The following is a 19,996-nucleotide window of genomic DNA, read 5'->3' on the forward strand; positions in this document are numbered from 1 at the left end:
TTCCCGTTCCCTGCAATTACTCTATATTCCGCTTCTTTAGGCTCACACAACCTTTCTGGACCCCAATACTTATAGAAAACTCCCTGCGGAATAGTGGACAACTGAGACCACATATCTATCAGAGCTTGCAACCAGATACCCTCAACTATCACCTGTAGATAAGGGCAAGGAGCAACATACATAGACAGTCCTTTCTTGTCACCGGTTGGTTCTGGACCTTCAGCAGCTACTCCTGGGGTGTGGTTCTCGACCCCAGGGGACGCCTGTTTAAAGCCCAGCATTGGCTCTTCCAGTGTTCATTCTTGTTACAATAACTACAGATAGGTCTCTGACTTCCAGGCGGTCTCACAGGAGGGGTATTAGGTGGATCAGCAGGGCGGGGGTCAGGTTTCTTAGGTGGAGGTGTTGCAGATCTAGGAGGATTGGGCCGAACAGCCATTTCTTTAAAGGCCTTGGCTAACTGTTCAATGTCCTGCTTAATGTCTTGTAGATCAGCTGTCCAAGGGCTAGAAGAAGGTGTTGAAAGGGCAGGCTGAGAAGGGACAGGTGACTGGGGCGAGGGCCCCGGAGATTCTGTAGCCGGAACCCCAACCTCCTCTGTCTGGGGTCCTGATTCGATCACTTTAACCGCTAGTCTCTTAAAAGCTGGGAAAGCCATGTCGGGATTTTGCACGGCCAGCATCCTAAGTTGGGCTTTGTCCCATTTGTTCAGTGCCCCTTCTATAAAATGGTACATCAGTACTCGGTTGCCCTGATCGGGCGTGATGCTGTCCAGCTTCTGTACCGCCTCTAATGCGCTCTGTAAAGCTACTGCATATGCTTTGAGAGTCTCACCTGGTTTCTGACGTCGTTCATATAGTCTGAGGCGTACCTCAGAGGGGGAATGAGATTCAAACACCTGAGAAAGTCCTTCGAAAATCTGCCACACTGTGGCTTTGTCAGATGCTGGCCAGGTGCGAAGTTCCTCCAAGGCAGGTCCCTGGAGCTGTCCTAGAAGCAATAGCATCTGTTGATGGGGCGGAAATGCATAAAATCCGAAGAGGCTGTAGAACTTCTCTTTAAAGTCTCTCAATGTGAAAGGGTCACCATTGTAGGTGGGAAGCACAGGATTCCCCAAAAAGACAGGTGCAGCAACAGGGGCTCCCAACACATAGGGGGAGGCTGGAGGTGGACTTGCTGGATCCTGCTCTGCCTGTGGCGGAGGTCTTGCTGGAATCACAGGGAGGGCACGTCTTTGCGAGGTAGAAAGCGTTGGTGAAGACGGCAGCACCCTTCTAACTAGTTCTGGAGACCCCATTGGTGGGGTCACTGGAGCATCGCCCCCTTGTTGCTCAGGTGGGGACTGTGACGCTGCAGGCTCTGACATTTTTGTGTTGGGTATGCTGGCCCTTTAAATAAATATTGGATTCCTAGGTCCCGAGGAGATGTGCAGTTGTTCTCTAATCTGAAACTTGAGAACATAGATTTCAAATTTGAGAGCGGTGACTTGAAACTCAATAGCCTTCAGTTGAAATTAGAGTGTGTTGATCGGCAGCTGAAGTGACTCTATATAGGACTTCAATTTGGCAATCTGGTGTCTCAGAGTCCTGTACTGTTCCTGCTCTTTACAACTTCCAACCCGCTGTCACACTCTGCGCCTTTTCCCGTGCTGAACTATCTCTCTTTGTTGGTCTCCGGCACTAGACTCCAACAAAATGGCTGGCGCGGCACCGAGGTATTCAGTGGGCGGGGTCTCTGCATCTCGCACGCAGGAAGGCCCCGCGCTGACTTCAGCTCTTTCTCTTACAACTTGTAACTCTGCTGTATTCTTCCCATCCCCCCTTACTTTACATGTGCACTTTCTCCACACAGCACCGTGCGCCCAACCCCTAACTCCGGAGTATACATCACAGTACATGAATAAAGTCCGTTACTTTCTGGGGGGAGTACAATTTCACGAGTGGCAACAGTACTAGGCACACACCCGAATCATGTTCGTGCGACGCCGTTGTGGTGGCGGATGAGAGGATACTGTCTTATGGTGGTGTAGGGTATTTAGGATGTTGCTGTTCAGGATAGTTAAGGGCGCTGTTAACCCTTGTCACTCGTGATGCCAGTGTGAGGGTTAAATGCTGTATTCTTTATAGGCCTATTGCCACCCTTCCCAAGAGCAATAGGTGATGCAGAAATAAAGGATTGTCCACAACCACTGTTAACTGAAAACTTGCAGGAACATTTACTGAAGAATTTCTGTACATGCAGCAATAGTAACAGTCCAGATAACAGAGTCTCTTTACATACAGTTTGAGCAGCGATTGACAGTCGGTTGGGATCAGATAAGCTCAATTTAGCTTCTTAAGGATTGTATAGCAGAGATCCGCTGGATTTAGGGGAGTATTTAGGTCCAGTGATCTTGCGATGGGTAGCTGGGAATTGCTTAGTCTATCCGCTATGTTAGAGGCCTAGGCCGCAAGGCTTTGGCCTATTAAATCGTCTTGTAAGCTGCGGAGGTCCTTCCTCTTTCAGAGTCAGCAACCCAAGAGAGGGATCAAGATGGCACAGGTCCCTTATATTTGCAGGAGTCCCAAGGTATGAGTCGGCACTCGCACTCTTTCGTGGTGCTCGTGGAAATAAAGTAACAGTATCGAAATGAAATCCCGGCACTCACTGTTTGTTGCTTTGTGAAGATGTGTTTATTCACACAAGGTGATAGTACAAACTTGACGCGTTTCGGCCAATGCCTTGCTCAGACTGACATGTCAGTCGGAGCAAGGCATTGACCGAAACGCATCAAGTTTGTACTATCACCTTGTGTGAATAAACACATCTTCACAAAGCAACAAACAGTGAGTGCCGGGATTTCATTTCGCTACCTTATATGGGCAGGGTCTGGCCGTTTTTGATTGGTCCGTAACGACTGTCACTCACCGTTACAGTGCATTGTGGGTGAACACGTCACGGGAACCTCCAAAGGTCCTGTAGCAAAACCATAGAGTTCTAACCTAATCACGTGACCCGCAGGTCCTGCTACGCTCCGAACAGGTAGATAACTAAATATATACATATCTCTATACTTATACTTATATTGATAAGAACTGCTATATAGTGATCGACCAAGTGAGAGGTTGTCACGATGCCGGCTGGCAGGTGGTGGATCCTCTGTGCCAGAGAGGGATTGGCGTGGACCGTGCTAGAGGATCGGTTCTAAGTCACTACTGGTTTTCACCAGAGCCCGCCGCAAAGCGGGATGGTCTTGCTGCGGCGGTAGTGACCAGGTCGTATCCCCTAGCAACGGCTCAACCTCTCTGGCTGCTGAAGATAGGCGCGGTACAAGGGAGTAGACAGAAGCAAGGTCGGACGTAGCAGAAGGTCGGGGCAGGCAGCAAGGATCGTAGTCAGGGGCAACGGCAGAAGGTCTGGAATCACAGGCAAGGAACACACAAGGAACGCTTTCACTGGCACTAGGGCAACAAGATCCGGCGAGGGAGTGAAGGGGAAGTGAGGTGATATAGGGAAGTGCACAGGTGTAAACACTAATTGGAACCACTGCACCAATCAGCGGTGCAGTGGCCCTTTAAATCGCAAAGACCCGGCGCGCGCGCGCCCTAGGAAGCGGGGCCGCGCGCGCCGGGACAGAACTGACGGGGAGCGAGTCAGGTACGGGAGCCGGGGTGCGCATCGCGAGCGGGCGCTACCCGCATCGCGAATCGCATCCCGGCCGGAGGTGGTAACGCAGCGCCCCGGGTCCGTGGAACCGACCGGGGCGCTGCAGTGAGGGAAGTGTAGCGAGCGCTCCGGGGAGGAGCGGGGACCCGGAGCGCTCGGCGTAACAGTACCCCCCCCCTTGGGTCTCCCCCTCTTCTTGGGGCCTGAGAACCTGAGGATCAGACTTTTGTCCAGGATATTGTCCTCAGGTTCCCAGGACCTCTCTTCTGGACCACAACCCTCCCAATCCACTAAAAAAAAAGTTTTTCCTCTGACCTTTTTAGAGGCTAAGATTTCTTTAACAGAGAAGATGTCCGAGGAGCCGGAAACAGGAGTGGGAGGAACAGATTTAGGAGAAAAACGGTTGAGGATGAGAGGTTTAAGAAGAGAGACGTGAAAGGCATTAGGGATACGAAGAGAAGGAGGAAGAAGAAGTTTGTAAGAGACAGGATTAATTTGACACAAAACTTTAAAAGGACCAAGATAGCGTGGTCCCAACTTATAGCTCGGGACACGGAAACGGACATATTTAGCGGAGAGCCATACCTTGTCTCCAGGGGAAAAAATGGGAGGAGCTCTTCTTTTCTTATCTGCGAATCTCTTCATGCGAGAAGAAGCCTGTAAGAGAGAATTTTGGGTCTCTTTCCATATGGTGGAAAGATCACGAGAAATTTCATCCACAGCGGGCAGACCAGAGGGCAAGGGGGTAGGGAGGGGGGGAAGAGGGTGACGGCCGTACACCACGAAAAACGGAGATTTGGAGGAAGATTCAGAGATTCTGAAATTATACGAGAATTCGGCCCAAGGTAGAAGATCTGCCCAGTCATCCTGGCGGGAGGAAACAAAATGTCGTAAATAGTCACCCAAGATCTGGTTAATTCTCTCTACTTGTCCATTGGATTGAGGATGGTATGCAGAAGAAAAATTTAATTTAATCTTGAGTTGTTTACAGAGAGCCCTCCAGAATTTAGACACAAATTGGACGCCTCTATCCGAGACGATCTGTGTAGGCAACCCGTGAAGACGAAAAATGTGTACAAAAAATTGTTTAGCCAACTGAGGCGCTGAAGGAAGACCAGGAAGAGGGATGAAATGTGCCATTTTGGAGAATCGATCAACGACCACCCAAATAACAGTGTTGCCATGGGATGGGGGTAAGTCAGTAATAAAATCCATACCAATCAGAGACCAAGGTTGTTCGGGGACAGGTAGAGGATGAAGAAAACCAGCGGGCTTCTGGCGAGGAGTCTTATCCCGGGCACAGATAGTGCAGGCTCGCACAAAGTCCACCACATCAGTCTCTAGAGTCGGCCACCAATAGAAGCGAGAGATGAGTTGCACAGATTTCTTAATGCCCGCATGACCTGCGAGATGGGAGGAGTGACCCCATTTGAGGATCCCAAGGCGTTGGCGTGGAGAAACAAAGGTCTTTCCTGGAGGAGTTTGCCTGATGGAGGCTGGAGAAGAGGAAATCAGGCAGTCAGGAGGAATGATGTGTTGAGGAGAGAGTTCAATTTCAGAGGCATCTGAGGAACGAGAGAGAGCATCGGCCCTAATGTTCTTATCAGCAGGTCGAAAGTGAATTTCAAAATTAAATCGGGCAAAGAACAGAGACCACCTGGCCTGACGAGGATTCAGCCGTTGGGCAGACTGGAGGTAGGAGAGGTTCTTGTGATCGGTGTAAATAATAACTGGAAATCTTGATCCCTCCAGCAGATGCCTCCATTCCTCAAGTGCTAATTTAATGGCTAGAAGCTCTCGATCCCCGATGGAGTAGTTCCTCTCCGCCGGAGAGAAGGTCCTGGAAAAAAAACCACAAGTAACAGCATGCCCGGAAGAGTTTTTTTGTAGAAGGACAGCTCCAGCTCCCACTGAGGAGGCATCAACCTCCAATAGGAAGGGTTTAGATGGGTCAGGTCTGGAGAGCACGGGAGCCGAAGAAAAGGCAGACTTGAGTCGTTTAAAGGCGTCTTCCGCTTGAGGAGGCCAAGACTTGGGATCGGCATTTTTTTTTGTTAAAGCCACAATAGGAGCCACAATGGTAGAAAAATGTGGAATAAATTGCCTGTAATAATTGGCGAACCCCAAAAAACGTTGGATGGCACGGAGTCCGGAGGGGCGTGGCCAATCTAAGACGGCAGAGAGTTTATCTGGGTCCATTTGTAGTCCCTGGCCAGAGACCAAGTATCCTAGAAAAGGAAGAGATTGGCATTCAAACAGACATTTCTCTATTTTGGCATAGAGTTGATTATCACGAAGTCTCTGAAGAACCATACGGACATGCTGGCGGTGTTCTTCAAGATTGGCAGAAAAAATCAGGATATCGTCCAGATATACAACAACACAGGAGTATAGGAGATCACGAAAAATTTCATTAACAAAGTCTTGGAAGACGGCAGGGGCGTTGCATAGACCAAAGGGCATGACCAGATACTCAAAGTGTCCATCTCTGGTGTTGAATGCCGTTTTCCATTCATCCCCCTCTCTGATGCGGATGAGATTATAAGCACCTCTTAAGTCCAGTTTGGTAAAAATATGGGCACCTTGGAGACGATCAAAGAGTTCAGAGATGAGGGGTAGGGGGTAGCGGTTCTTAACCGTGATTTTATTAAGACCGCGGTAGTCAATGCAAGGACGTAGAGAGCCATCTTTTTTGGACACAAAGAAAAATCCGGCTCCGGCAGGAGAGGAGGATTTACGGATAAAGCCCTTTTTTAAATTTTCTTGGACGTATTCAGACATGGCAAGAGTCTCTGGGACGGACAGAGGATAGATTCTGCCCCGGGGTGGAGTAGTGCCCGGGAGGAGGTCAATGGGACAATCATAAGGCCTGTGAGGAGGTAGAGTCTCAGCTTGTTTTTTGCAAAAAACGTCCGCAAAGTCCATATAGGCCTTAGGGAGACCGGTTACATGAGGAAGCACAGGGACACGGCAAGGTTTACTGGGAACCGGTTTTAAGCAGTCCTTGAAACAAGAGGGCCCCCAACTCTTGATCTCCCCAGTGGACCAATCCAGGATTGGGGAATGGAGTTGAAGCCAGGGAAGTCCAAGAAGGATTTCAGAAGTGCAATTGGGGAGGACCAACAGTTCAATCCTCTCGTGATGAGATCCGATGCACATTAGAAGGGGCTCCGTGCGGAAACGTATAGTACAGTCCAATCTTTCATTGTTTACACAATTGATGTAGAGGGGTCTGGCGAGACTGGTCACCGGGATGTTGAACCTGTTGACGAGTGAGGCCAAGATAAAATTTCCTGCAGATCCAGAGTCCAAGAAGGCCACAGCAGAGAAGGAGAAGGCAGAGGCAGACATCCGCACAGGCACAGTAAGACGTGGAGAAGCAGAGTAGACATCAAGGACTGTCTCACCATTGTGCGGAGTCAGCGGACGTCTTTCCAGGCGGGGAGGACGGATAGGACAATCCTTCAGGAAGTGTTCGGTACTAGCACAGTACAGGCAGAGATTCTCCATGCGGCGTCGTGTCCTCTCTTGGGGTGTCAGGCGAGACCGGTCGACCTGCATAGCCTCCACGGCGGGAGGCACAGGAACAGGTTGCAGGGGACCAGAGGAGAGAGGAGCCGGGGAGAAGAAACGCCTCGTGCGAACAGAGTCCATATCCTGGCGGAGCTCCTGACGCCGTTCGGAAAAACGCATGTCAATGCGAGTGGCAAGATGGATGAGTTCATGTAGGTTAGCAGGGATTTCTCGTGCGGCCAGAACATCTTTAATGTTGCTGGATAGGCCTTTTTTAAAGGTCGCGCAGAGTGCCTCATTATTCCAGGATAATTCTGAAGCAAGGGTACGGAACTGTACGGCATACTCGCCAACGGAAGAATTACCCTGGACCAGGTTCAACAGGGCAGTCTCAGCAGAAGAGGCTCGGGCAGGTTCCTCAAAGACACTTCGAATTTCCGAGAAGAAGGAGTGTACAGAGGCAGTGACGGGGTCATTGCGGTCCCAGAGCGGTGTGGCCCAAGCCAGGGCTTTTCCAGACAGCAGGCTGACTACGAAAGCCACCTTAGACCTTTCAGTGGGGAACTGGTCCGACATCATCTCCAAGTGTAATGAACATTGGGAAAGAAAGCCACGGCAAAACTTAGAGTCCCCATCAAATTTATCCGGCAAGGATAGTCGTATTCCAGAAGCGGCCACTCGCTGCGGAGGAGGTACAGGAGCTGGCGGAGGAGATGATTGCTGGAGCTGTGGTAGTAACTGTTGTAGCATAACAGTCAGTTGAGACAGCTGTTGGCCTTGTTGCGCAATCTGTTGTGACTGCTGGGCGACCACCGTGGTGAGGTCAGCGACAACTGGCAGAGGAACTTCAGCGGGATCCATGGCCGGATCTACTGTCACGATGCCGGCTGGCAGGTGGTGGATCCTCTGTGCCAGAGAGGGATTGGCGTGGACCGTGCTAGAGGATCGGTTCTAAGTCACTACTGGTTTTCACCAGAGCCCGCCGCAAAGCGGGATGGTCTTGCTGCGGCGGTAGTGACCAGGTCGTATCCCCTAGCAACGGCTCAACCTCTCTGGCTGCTGAAGATAGGCGCGGTACAAGGGAGTAGACAGAAGCAAGGTCGGACGTAGCAGAAGGTCGGGGCAGGCAGCAAGGATCGTAGTCAGGGGCAACGGCAGAAGGTCTGGAATCACAGGCAAGGAACACACAAGGAACGCTTTCACTGGCACTAGGGCAACAAGATCCGGCGAGGGAGTGAAGGGGAAGTGAGGTGATATAGGGAAGTGCACAGGTGTAAACACTAATTGGAACCACTGCACCAATCAGCGGTGCAGTGGCCCTTTAAATCGCAAAGACCCGGCGCGCGCGCGCCCTAGGAAGCGGGGCCGCGCGCGCCGGGACAGAACTGACGGGGAGCGAGTCAGGTACGGGAGCCGGGGTGCGCATCGCGAGCGGGCGCTACCCGCATCGCGAATCGCATCCCGGCCGGAGGTGGTAACGCAGCGCCCCGGGTCCGTGGAACCGACCGGGGCGCTGCAGTGAGGGAAGTGTAGCGAGCGCTCCGGGGAGGAGCGGGGACCCGGAGCGCTCGGCGTAACAGAGGTGACAAGGGGAAAACTACAAAAGAGGGACCCCGACGTCCTAGGGACTCTGACTATGGGGATGTCTATACAGGTAACGTATACAATACGGTACCGGGACACCACACCTATGTATGGTTGCAGTATATCAGTAATCTGTCTATTCGTCTATTTTTATGGAAGAGTTGCGCTTTAAATAAGCATAAGATCCAGGTCTTTTAGCAGTAATGTCAGGTTAATGTAAAGATTTAGCTCTGATCCTCTTTACCTGGACTTTTAAGCTTTCAGGGACATTTCATGAAATGTTTTTCCAGTACAGCAACAACTCACAGGGGATGAGACAGGGATGACAGCCAATATCAGCTATCAGATCATGAATCTGCCACAGCTGGAGTCTCAAGATTAGACCTGAAATGGACAAAAAACACTCATAGATTAGAAACAAGTGTCAGCAAGATAGGAAAAAAAAATAATAGTAGAAAGATTGGCTGGAGGACAAACACAAGAGGATGATCTGCCTATTAACCCGAGCAGACAGTGGAGAGCTTCTGCAATGAATTTCTCTGCACTTGTCATTGGCATCCATACATTTACCAAGCAATTCACTCTGCCAATTACATGGATAATAAAGAACCAAAACTATCCATTAAAGTACTGTATCCCTGACTTAACCTTATTACATCAAAGTATCCCTCCCAAGACTATGATTGGACACTGTGCTAAGAATAAATACATTGCACAGTATTCCCTGAAATAGTGTTTTCTAATCATAGTGTTTTCTAATCACTGTGCTTCCAGCTGTTGTGAAACTACAACTCCAGGACATGCTAAGAGTTGAAGTTTTGCATCAGCTGGAGGCACCCTGGTTGGGAAACAGTGCCCTATAAACATATACTCCCTTTATCCCAAGCTGAACTCTGACCATCTAACCAAACATTCAGTGCTCCTGGGCCCCCTTCTACCCCACTAAACTACAAAAGCCAAACCAGGAGCCTTACAGTATTTAGTCAGCCACCAATTGTGCATGTTCTCCCACTTAAAAAGATTAGAGAGACCTGTAATTTTCATCATAGGTTTTTAGCTAATTGTTGTGGATATTTGAGATAGAATTTATTATAATTATATAATTTATGATAGAATTTAGCTATAGTGGACATGCGAGTCCAGTCTTTTCAGTGATTGGTTATGCCTATGTATGGTTGCAGTATACCAGTAATCTGTCTATTCGGCTATTTTTATGGAACAGTTCCGCTTTATTAATAATAATAATTAATAATTATTACTAATGAGAGACATAATGAGAAAAAAAATCCATAAAATCACATTGTCCGATTTTTAAAGAATTTGTTTGCAAATGGTGGAAAATAAGTATTTGGTCACCATCAAACAAGCAAGATTTCTGGCTCTCACAGACATGTAACCTCTTTAAGAGTCTCCACTGTCCTCCACTCGTTACCTGTATTAATGGCACCTGTTTGAACTTGTTATCAGTATAAAAGACACCTGTCCACAACCTCAAACAGTCACACTCCAAACTCCCCTATGGCCAAGACCAAAGAGCTGTCGAAGGATACCAGAAACAAAATTGTAGACCTGCACAAGTCTGGGAAGACTGAATCTGCAATAGGCAAGCAGCTTGGTGTGAAGAAATCAACTGTAGGAGCAATTATTAGAAAATGGAAGACATATAAGTCCACTGATAATCTCCCTCGATCTGGGGCTCCACGCAAAATCTCACCCCGTGGTGTCAAAATTATCACAAGAACAATGAGCAAAAATCCCAGAACCACACGGAGGGACCTAGTGAATGACCCGCAGAGAATTGGGACCAAAGTAACGAAGGCTAACATCAGTAACACACTACGCCGCCAGGGACTCAAATCATGCAGTACCAGACGTGTCCCCCTGCTTAAATCAGTACATTTCCAGTCTGAAGTTTGCTAGAGAGCATTTGCATAATCCAGAAGAGTATTGTGAGAATGTCATATGGTTAGATTAAACCAAAGTATAACTTTTTGGTAAAAACACAACTCGTCATGTTTGGAGGAGAAAGAATGCTAAGTTCAGTCCAAAGAATACCATATCTACTGTGAAGCATGGGGGTGGAAACATCATGCTTTGGGGATGTTTTTCTGCTAAGGGACCAGGACGACTGATCCGTGTAAAGGAAAGAATGAATGGGGCCATGTATCGTAAGATTTTGAGTGAAAACCTCCTTCCATCAGCAAGGGCATTAAAGATGAAACATGGCTGGGTCTTTCAGCATGACAATGATCCGAAACAAACTGCCCGGGGAACGAAGGAGTGGCTTCGTAAGAAGCATTTCAAGGTCCTGGAGTGGCCTAGCCAATCTCCCTATAGAAAACCTTTGGAGGGAGTTGAAAGTCCTTGTTGCCCAGCGACAGCCTGAAAACATCACTGCTCTAGAGGAGATGTGCATGGAGGAATGGGCCAAAATACCAGCAAAAGTGTGTGAAAACCTTGTGAAGACTTACAGAAAACGTTTGACCTCTGTCATTGCCAACAAAGGGTATTTAACAAAGTATTAAGATGAACTTTTGTTATTGACCAAATACTCATTTTCCACCATCATTTGCAAATAAATTCTTTAAAAATTAGACAGTGTGATTTTATGGATTTTTTTTCTCATTATGTCTCTCATGGTTGAGGTATACCTATGATGATAATTACAGGCCTCACTCATCTTTTTAAGTGGGTGAACTTGCACAATTGGTGGCTGACTAAATACTTTTTGTGCCCCACTGTATATAAGGCTGTCACTAATAGATTGCACCATGCCAACTGAAGGACTTCACCTTAGGGCTCACTAATGTCACAGCCAGGTTCAGTGTAGTCTCAGTCTGTCCCTTTTCAGGAAAGACTGAACAAAAATTAGAAAACGTGTAAATGTGTACTGTTCAAAATAACTTCTTGCAAGAGCTTCCCATGATACCACAATGACTACGAGGCTTCCATTGTAGTGAGAACTGCAGACTCTATTCACATACAGAGGCAGTGCCTCTACATTCAATGCTCGGAAGCATATCATAGACATCATAAATCACAAATGAATACAATGCATTGTTCCAGCTCCTTTTGGCTTCAGTTATTGGCTTGGAATTGCAGATACATTGTAGTTCCTTGAGATAGGTCTTACTGGAGCCTCATGAAAGGCCACAGTTCAGGTACACATCTGGAGTATCTTAGACGTTTCAGTGATGAAACTGTTATTAGATTTCAATCCTTTGATTTACATTTAATCACTTGCAGTGAGACATTTTGGCCCTGACTGGTCTGAGGATTAATTTAGGGCATAGGGTTAAAATATTAAGCTTCTCAGCTCAAGTCATCAATTTATCAAGTGTGGTAGTAGTGTTGGCCAAGAATTGTCTAGGAACTATTGGACAGGCTAAATCTTCATAACTCAACTTTCTAGTGAAGTTTGGATATGAATGAGGACATCTGACAATGAGAATAAAACCTTGAGATTAGGATAGAAGGAGAAAGGTTTTCTTGGAGGCTAATCGGATGATGGATTCAAGTTCATGGTAATAAACAGATTCCATAACATCATGGGGATGGATCGTGGCTTCTTTACATTCAAGGTAACATATTAAAGGTGTCTTGGGAGTCAGTATCAAACATGATACAGTCAACAGGAGTCATCTCTCTTGTATATGAAGAGTTTTAACTACGTCAATTAAGTCTGTTTAAAAAAGATTGATATGTAAACCATAAAAAAATAAAACTCTTACATTCTTAAAAGACATGTATATAATACAACAATGGCTCAGAAAACTTTTTCCCCCTAGAGTCTCAAAGTAGCTAAACTGCAAAGGATACCAGCGGAAGAGAGCAATCGAGGAAAAGTGACCATTGTGACCAGTAATGTCAATACTATTAGTAATACAGAGGACCAGTAAAAAGTGTGGTTTTAATATATTATTCCAATTTTATTTCTATTTTGTTGCTGCACCCCCCTCCATTCCTGAGATGAATACATTTTACTATTTGGTTTACTTGGGTTAAGAGTGAAATACAATGCATTCGGAATGTCTTCAGGTCCTTTCACTGTTTTCTCATTTTGTTATGTTGTAGACTTGTACTATTATAAAGAAAACATTCTGCACTCATTAAAAAGGAAAAAGTTATATTTCACATGGACATAAGTATTTAGACCCTTTTATATGACACTTGAAATGTATCTCTGGGATCTTCCATTTCTCTTGATCATCCTTGAGCAGTTTCTTCACCTTGATCTGATTCACCAATGGTAAATTCATATGATTGGACAAGATTTGGGAAGAGACACAGCCCTGTCTGTGTAAAGTCTCACAGCTGACAATGCAAATCAGTGAAAAACCAAGTGACGAGGGGGAAAGAACTGCCTGTAGAGTTTAACCCCCTAACGACCACGGACGTATATTTGCATCCATGGCCAGCTCCCGATATGTGAAGCACGCTCAGTAGCTGAGTTCGCTTCATGTCTGGTGGGTCCCGATTGCTATTGGCAACCAGGACCCACGGCTAATTCCTGCCATCGCCGATCAGGATGATGTCTGGCATTTACCCTTTAGACACCGCGATTAAAGTTGATCCCAGCATCTAAAACAGGAGAAAACACTGGCTGTTAGCTCAGCGGAGCTGTCCGGGACCGCCGTGGTGAAATCGTGGCATCCTGAGAGGACAGCGGAAGGGTACTTACCTTCCTTCCCACCGTCCGATCGTCGCTCCATTGCTCCAAGCCTGAGATCCAGGCTGGAGCAATCAAGCACAGATAACACTGATCAATGCTATGCTATGGCATAGCATTGTTCAGTGTATGCAATCTAAGAATTGCATGTAATAGTCCCCTATGGGGACAAAAAAAATACAAAAAAGAAAAAAGTTAAGAAATGTGATTTAACCCCTTCAGTAATAAAAATTTGAATCACCCCCCTTTTCCCATAAAAAAATAAAAATAAACATATGTGGTATTGCCGTGTGCATAAATATCCGAACTATAAAAATATAATATTAATTAACCCCTTAAGGATGCAGGGCATACCTATACGCCTTGAGTCGGCTCCCTTTCTATAAAGCCGTGGCACCGCATCATAGCTGGTCGGGCAACCGCCAGGACCCGTCGCTAATAGCGCTCGGCCCTGATCGCGGTGCCGCGCGCTATTAAACCTTTAGACGCAGAGTTCAAAGTTGATCGCCGCGTCTAAAGTGAAAGTAAACTGCTCCCAGCTAGCTCAGCGAAATTGTGGTGTCCCGAACAGCTGGCAGTCACAAGGAGGGTCCTTACCTTCCTCCTGCGTCGCCGAATGACTGCTCAGTGCCTGAGATCCAGGCATGAGCAGTCAAGCGGCAGAATCATCGATCAGTGTTTTCCTATGAGATAACAAAGATCGATGTAAAAGATCAGTTAGTGCAGTATTATAGCCACTAGAGGGGGCTATAACACTGCAAAAAAAAGTGAAAAAAATAAATAAATTAATAAAGATCATTTAACCCCTTCCCTAATAAAAGTTTGAATCACCCCCCTTTTCCAATTTAAAAAAGAAAGCAGTGTAAATAAAAATAAACATATGTGGTATTGCCGCGTGCAGAAATGTCCGAGTTATAAAAATATATCAGTAATTAAACCTCATGGTCAATGGCGTACGCGCCAAAAAATTCCAAATCGGGAAACGGAAGCCCATAAAAGTTACAAAATGGCGTTTCTTCTTCAATTTTGTCGCTAAAGGATTTTTTTTACCATTTCGTTGTAGATTTTTGGGAAAAATTACTGATGTCATTACAAAGTAGAATTGGTGGGGCAAAAAATAAGCCATCATGTGGATTTGTAGGTGTAAAATTGAAATAATTAGGATTTTTTTAAAGGTAAGGAGGAAAAAAACGAAAGTGCAAAAACGGAAAAACCCTCAGTCCTTAAGGGGTTAAACCGCACGGTCAATGGCATATGTGTAAAAAAAATACAAAATCCAAAATTGCGTATTTTTGGTCACTTTGTATACCATAAAATTTGTTTATAAAAAAAAATTGATCAAAAAGTCCAATGAAGACATAAATGGTACCAATAAAAACTTCAGATCACGGTGCAAAAGATGAGCCATCATACTGCCCCGTATACGGAAAAATAAAAAAGTTATTCAGGTCAGAATATGACAATTTTAAACATACAAATTTTGGTGCATGTAGTTATAGATTTTTTTTCGTAGTTAAATAAAATAAAACCTATAAATATTGGGTATTCTTGTAACCATATGGACCTACAGAATAAAGATATGGTGTCATTTTTAATGAAAAGTGCACTGCCCAGAATTGGAAGCCCCCAAAAGTTACAAAATAGCGTTTTCTTTCCAATTTTGACCCACAAATATATTTTTTCTGGTTTTGCCGTAAATTTGGTGGGGAAATGATTGATGTCATTACAAAGTAAAATTGGTGACGCAAATAACAAGCCCTCATATGGGTCTGTAGCTGCAAAATTTCTGTTCTGATTTTTAGAAGGTGAGGAGGAAAAAACGAAAGTGCAAAAAAAAAAAATAAAAAAAAAAATGGTCCTTAACCCCTTAAGGACTCAGCCCATTTTGGCCTTAAGGACTCAGACAATTTAATTTTTACGTTTTCATTTTTTCCTCCTCGCCTTCTAAAAATCATAACTCTTTTATATTTTCATCCACAGACTAGTATGAGGGCTTGTTTTTTGCGCGACCAGTTGTCCTTTGTAATGACAAACCTCATTATATCATAAAATGTATGGCGCAACCAAAAAACACTATTTTTGTGGGAAAATTAAAACGAAAAACGCAATTTTGCTAATTTTGGAAGGTTTTGTTTTCACGCCGTACAATTTATGGTAAAAATGATGTGTGTTCTTTATTCTGAGGGTCAATACGATTAAAATGATACCCATTATTACATACTTTTCTATTATTGTTGTGCTTAAAAAAAATCACAAACTTTTTAACCAAATTAGTATGTTTATAATTCCTTTATTTTGATGACCTCTAACTTTTTTATTTTTCTGTATAAGCGGCGGTATGGGGGCTCATTTTTGCGCCATGATCTGTACTTTTTTTGATACCACATTTGCATATAAAAAACTTTTAATACATTTTTTATATTTTTTTTAAATAAAATGTATTAAAAAAGTAGCAATCTTTGGACTTTTTTTTTTTTCGTTCACGCCGTTCACCGTACGGGATCATTAACATTTTATTTTAATAGCTCGGACATTTACGCACGTGGCAATATCAAATATGTCTATAAAATGTATTTTTTACGCTTTTTGGGGGTAAAATAGGAAAAAACTGACGTTTTACTTTTTTATTGGGGGAGAGGATTTTTCACTTTTTTTTAACTTTTACTTTTACATTTTTTTACATTTTTTTTTACACTTGAATAGTCCCCATAGGGGACTATTCATAGCAATACCATGATTGCTAGTACTGATCTGTTCTATGTATAGAACATAGAACAGATCAGTGTTATCGGCGATCTTCTGCTCTGGTCTGCTCGATCTCAGACCAGAGCAGGAGACGCCGGGAGCCGAACGGAGGAAGGTAAGGGGACCTCCGTGCGGCGTTCTGAATGATCGGATCCCCGCAGCAGCGCTGCGGGCGATCCGATCATTCATTCAAATCGCGCACTGCCGCAGATGCCGGAATCTGTATTGATCCCGGCACCTAAGGGGTTAATGGCGGACGCCCGTGAGATCGGTGTGGTGTAGGGGCTACAATTTAATAAATGCTCAAAAATGTCCAACCATCTGTTTTTACATTTGTGGTGGCCCAGTACGGGGGTTGTACCCGCCTACCCCTGCTGCTCTGTCCGGCAGCCTCCCTACAGTGACCCCTGGGCCCCCTCTACACCTGTCCCCTCATTTATATATTTTCTGCCATGTGTTTTACTGTACAGTGTATATAAGAGTGTTGTTGCTTTAAGAAATGTTAACGTGATTACCAGTTGTCATGTGAGTTGTCATGTGAGTGTAACCCAGTGAGTTATCAGTGACCATGTGACCTATGGGACCCGAGTCTCCCCTACATAAGCTTTGAGCTCTGCTCATAGTCTTTGCTTAGGTCCGGTGAAGTTAAAGGGGTACTCCGGTGAAAACCTTTTTTCTTTTAAATCAACTGGTGCCAGAAAGTTAAACATATTTGTAATTTGCTTCTATTAAAAAATCTTAATCCTTCCAGTACTTATAGGCTGCTGAATACTACAGAGGAAATTCCTTTCTTTTTGGAGCACTGATGACATCACGAGCACAGTGCTCTCTGCTGACATCTCTGTCCATTTTAGCAACCGTGCATAGCAGATGAATGCTAAGGGCAGCATGTTGGCTTAGTGGTTAGCACTGCTGCCTTGCAGTGCTAGGGCCTTGGGTTCAAATCCCACTAAGGACAACAATAAATAAATAAAGACTTATTATTATTATTAGCACAGAGAGCACTGTGCTTGTGATGTTATCAGAGAGCATTCCAAAAAGAAAAGAATTTCCTCAGTAGTATTCAGCAGCTAATAAGTACAGGATGGATTAAGATTTTTTAATAGAAGTAATTTACAAATCTGTTTAACTTTCCGTAGCCAGTTGATTTAAAAGAAAAAAGGTTTTCACCGGAGTACCCCTTTAAGTCCTAGAATGTGTCTGGAGTCCATAGGAGGCCTCAAGTCTGTCCTGCAGCCACAAGCCTTCAAGTCTACAAGTAATCTACAGTCACAACTTAGTCAGTCTCAAGTCAAATCCGTCACAGTCATCTATTGTTAAGTCAGAGTGGACTGCACTAAAATTGTCCAAATCTACTGCAAATCCCAGCAAGCCCTTAAGGTCTCTGAAGTCACTGGTCAGCTCCGTGGGCCTGGCTGAATTGTATAGACTTTTCCACCTGTCTAATCTCAGTAAAGCTACCGTTGTCCACAACTTGGCGTCTGAGTCATTATTGACCCCGTGCCTTGCCCAGGATCCAGCGGGATACCTTCGGGTGTGGTATTGAGGATAAACCATGCCCTGGTGTCATGAATACAAGGTGTTAAAGGGGTTATTCAGGAAAAAACTTATATATATATATATATATATATATATATATATATATATATCTCAACTGGCTCCGGAAAGTTAAATAGGTTTGTAAATTACTTCTATTAAAAAATCTTAATTCTTTCAGTACTTATGAGCTGCTGAAGTTGAGTTGTTCTTTGCTCTCTGATGACACCTGTCTCAGGACCTGTCCAAAGTAGAAGCAAATCCCCATAGCAAACCTCTTCTACTCTGTGCAGTTCCCGAGACAAGCAGAGATGTCAGCAGAGAGCACTGTTGCCAGGCAGAAAGGAACAACTCAACTTCAGCAGCTGATAATTATTGGAAGGATTAAGATTTTTTAATAGACGTAATTTACAAATCTGTTTAACTTTCTGGAGCCAGTTGATGTAAAAACAAAAGTTTTTTCCTGGAATATCCCTTTAATACCATCTGCCCCTAGGGTAATTCCATCTGCCCTGCATCACACCCACTCACCACAGCTTTTGGCATCCTACGAACAGGATACAGGTGTGCGCCTTATGCCTAAAGTCCTCCCCCAGTCTGAACTGTGTCCAGTATTGCAGAGTAAAATGCTTGTGCGACAAAAATTGCACCAGAAAGTATACAGGACTTTGTCTGTGAAAAGTTTATGTCAAGAGGCGCTTGTGAAATAGAGAGGGAGGTGAAGAAAAGACTGATATCTGTTACTGTGAACTGTATTGCAGTTGTACCTGAAAGGGTTAACTTGGTCCTGTGTTTCCCGTGCAAGCGAGCGATCGCAGCTCCGCCCCATCAGTCCCCAGCGGTGATGCCTCTTCAGTACAGCGCTAGTACAGCGAGGAGGAGCCAAAGAGACGCCCTGTGTTGCACAGGAGAAGATTTTGATTACCGGACCAAAGCCCGAAGTTCCCTGGGCGCAGCCAAATTGGCGTCTCTGGCTGCTGCACTTGTCTCCGCTGTCATCTGTCTAGCACCAACGATTGTCAGCATTAAGTCTCCGGTGCCCGTAGCCGTCAGTACATTACTCCCTGTAAGTCTGGTCGCAAGACTATCCATAACCGGGTGCATAATCAAAGCCACTGCAGCGCTTCAGTGAGCATCTTAAAGGGGAACATACCATATTTCTCTTAAAGTGACAGCGCACTAAAAAATCAACAGAATGTCAGAACCCAGCACCACAGATTAAGCGGGCACCAGCGCCCCCACATCTCCAGCAGCAAGGTCATCACCTGCTCCAGTAGCCAGGGTCCTGTCACCCCCCTCCACCTGCAGTCAACATTAACATTAACAAGATTTACAGAGTGTTAGGCAGGACAAATTGACAACTGACTAAGGCTGTGAAGGAGCTTCCCACCCGGGCCGCTCCACCTGACCGTGAACCATCCCTGCCTAGAAAACCTGCCCCTGCTCCCCACAATTACAATCACCGTAATCCTCTGCCTATTAAATACTCGGGACGCAAAGACCTTTTTGCACTGACTGTAATAAGCCAGGATATTGGAAAATGCAGTGCTGGGATTTAAACGGATTTCCACCTAGAGTCGAAGGACATTGTGACAGAATGTCTGGTGGCCCAACAGCATGCAGTTCAAGTGGCTGAAGGATCCAGTGTGAGCCCTACAGAGCCCCGGTGGGTGCAACTCCAGGTTGGAGACGACACTACTCCAAGAGACCAAGTCAATGGAGTCATCAATGTTGCCAAGAGGTACCATGAGGATTTCAGCAAGTACCCCACAGACTTTGGGCGGACTTCAATGATCCAGCACCGAATCCTCACAGGTGACTGCCCACCTATCAAAGAAGACACCGGTCGCACCAGGCATGTATCAGACTGTCATGAAGATGCTGGCCAACATGAAGAAGGCCGACGTGATCCAAGAAAGTCAGATCCCCTTGGCGGTGCCACTTGTCCTGGTCAAGAAGAAAGACTGAACCATCCGCTTCTGTGTCGACTGCAGGAAACTGAACAATGTCACACATAAGGACCCCTACCCGTTGCCAATGATGGAGGAGTCACTCACGGCAATCGGGTCGGCTGCTTACTTCTCCACCCTGGACTTAACCAGCGGATATTGGCAAGTGCCCATCATGGTCATAGAGGATCGGGAGAAGACCGCCTTCGTGACACCCATGGGGTTGTTCGAGTTTAAAAGTATGCCGTTTGGGCTACGCAATGCCCCTGCCACGTTCCAGCATCTGATGGAAAGGTGCCTGGGTCATTTGAATTTCCAAAGTGTCTTGTTGTATCTGGACGATGTCATCATGTAT

This window comes from Hyla sarda, chromosome 6, assembly GCF_029499605.1.
Source record: "Hyla sarda isolate aHylSar1 chromosome 6, aHylSar1.hap1, whole genome shotgun sequence".
NCBI lineage: Eukaryota > Metazoa > Chordata > Amphibia > Anura > Hylidae > Hyla > Hyla sarda.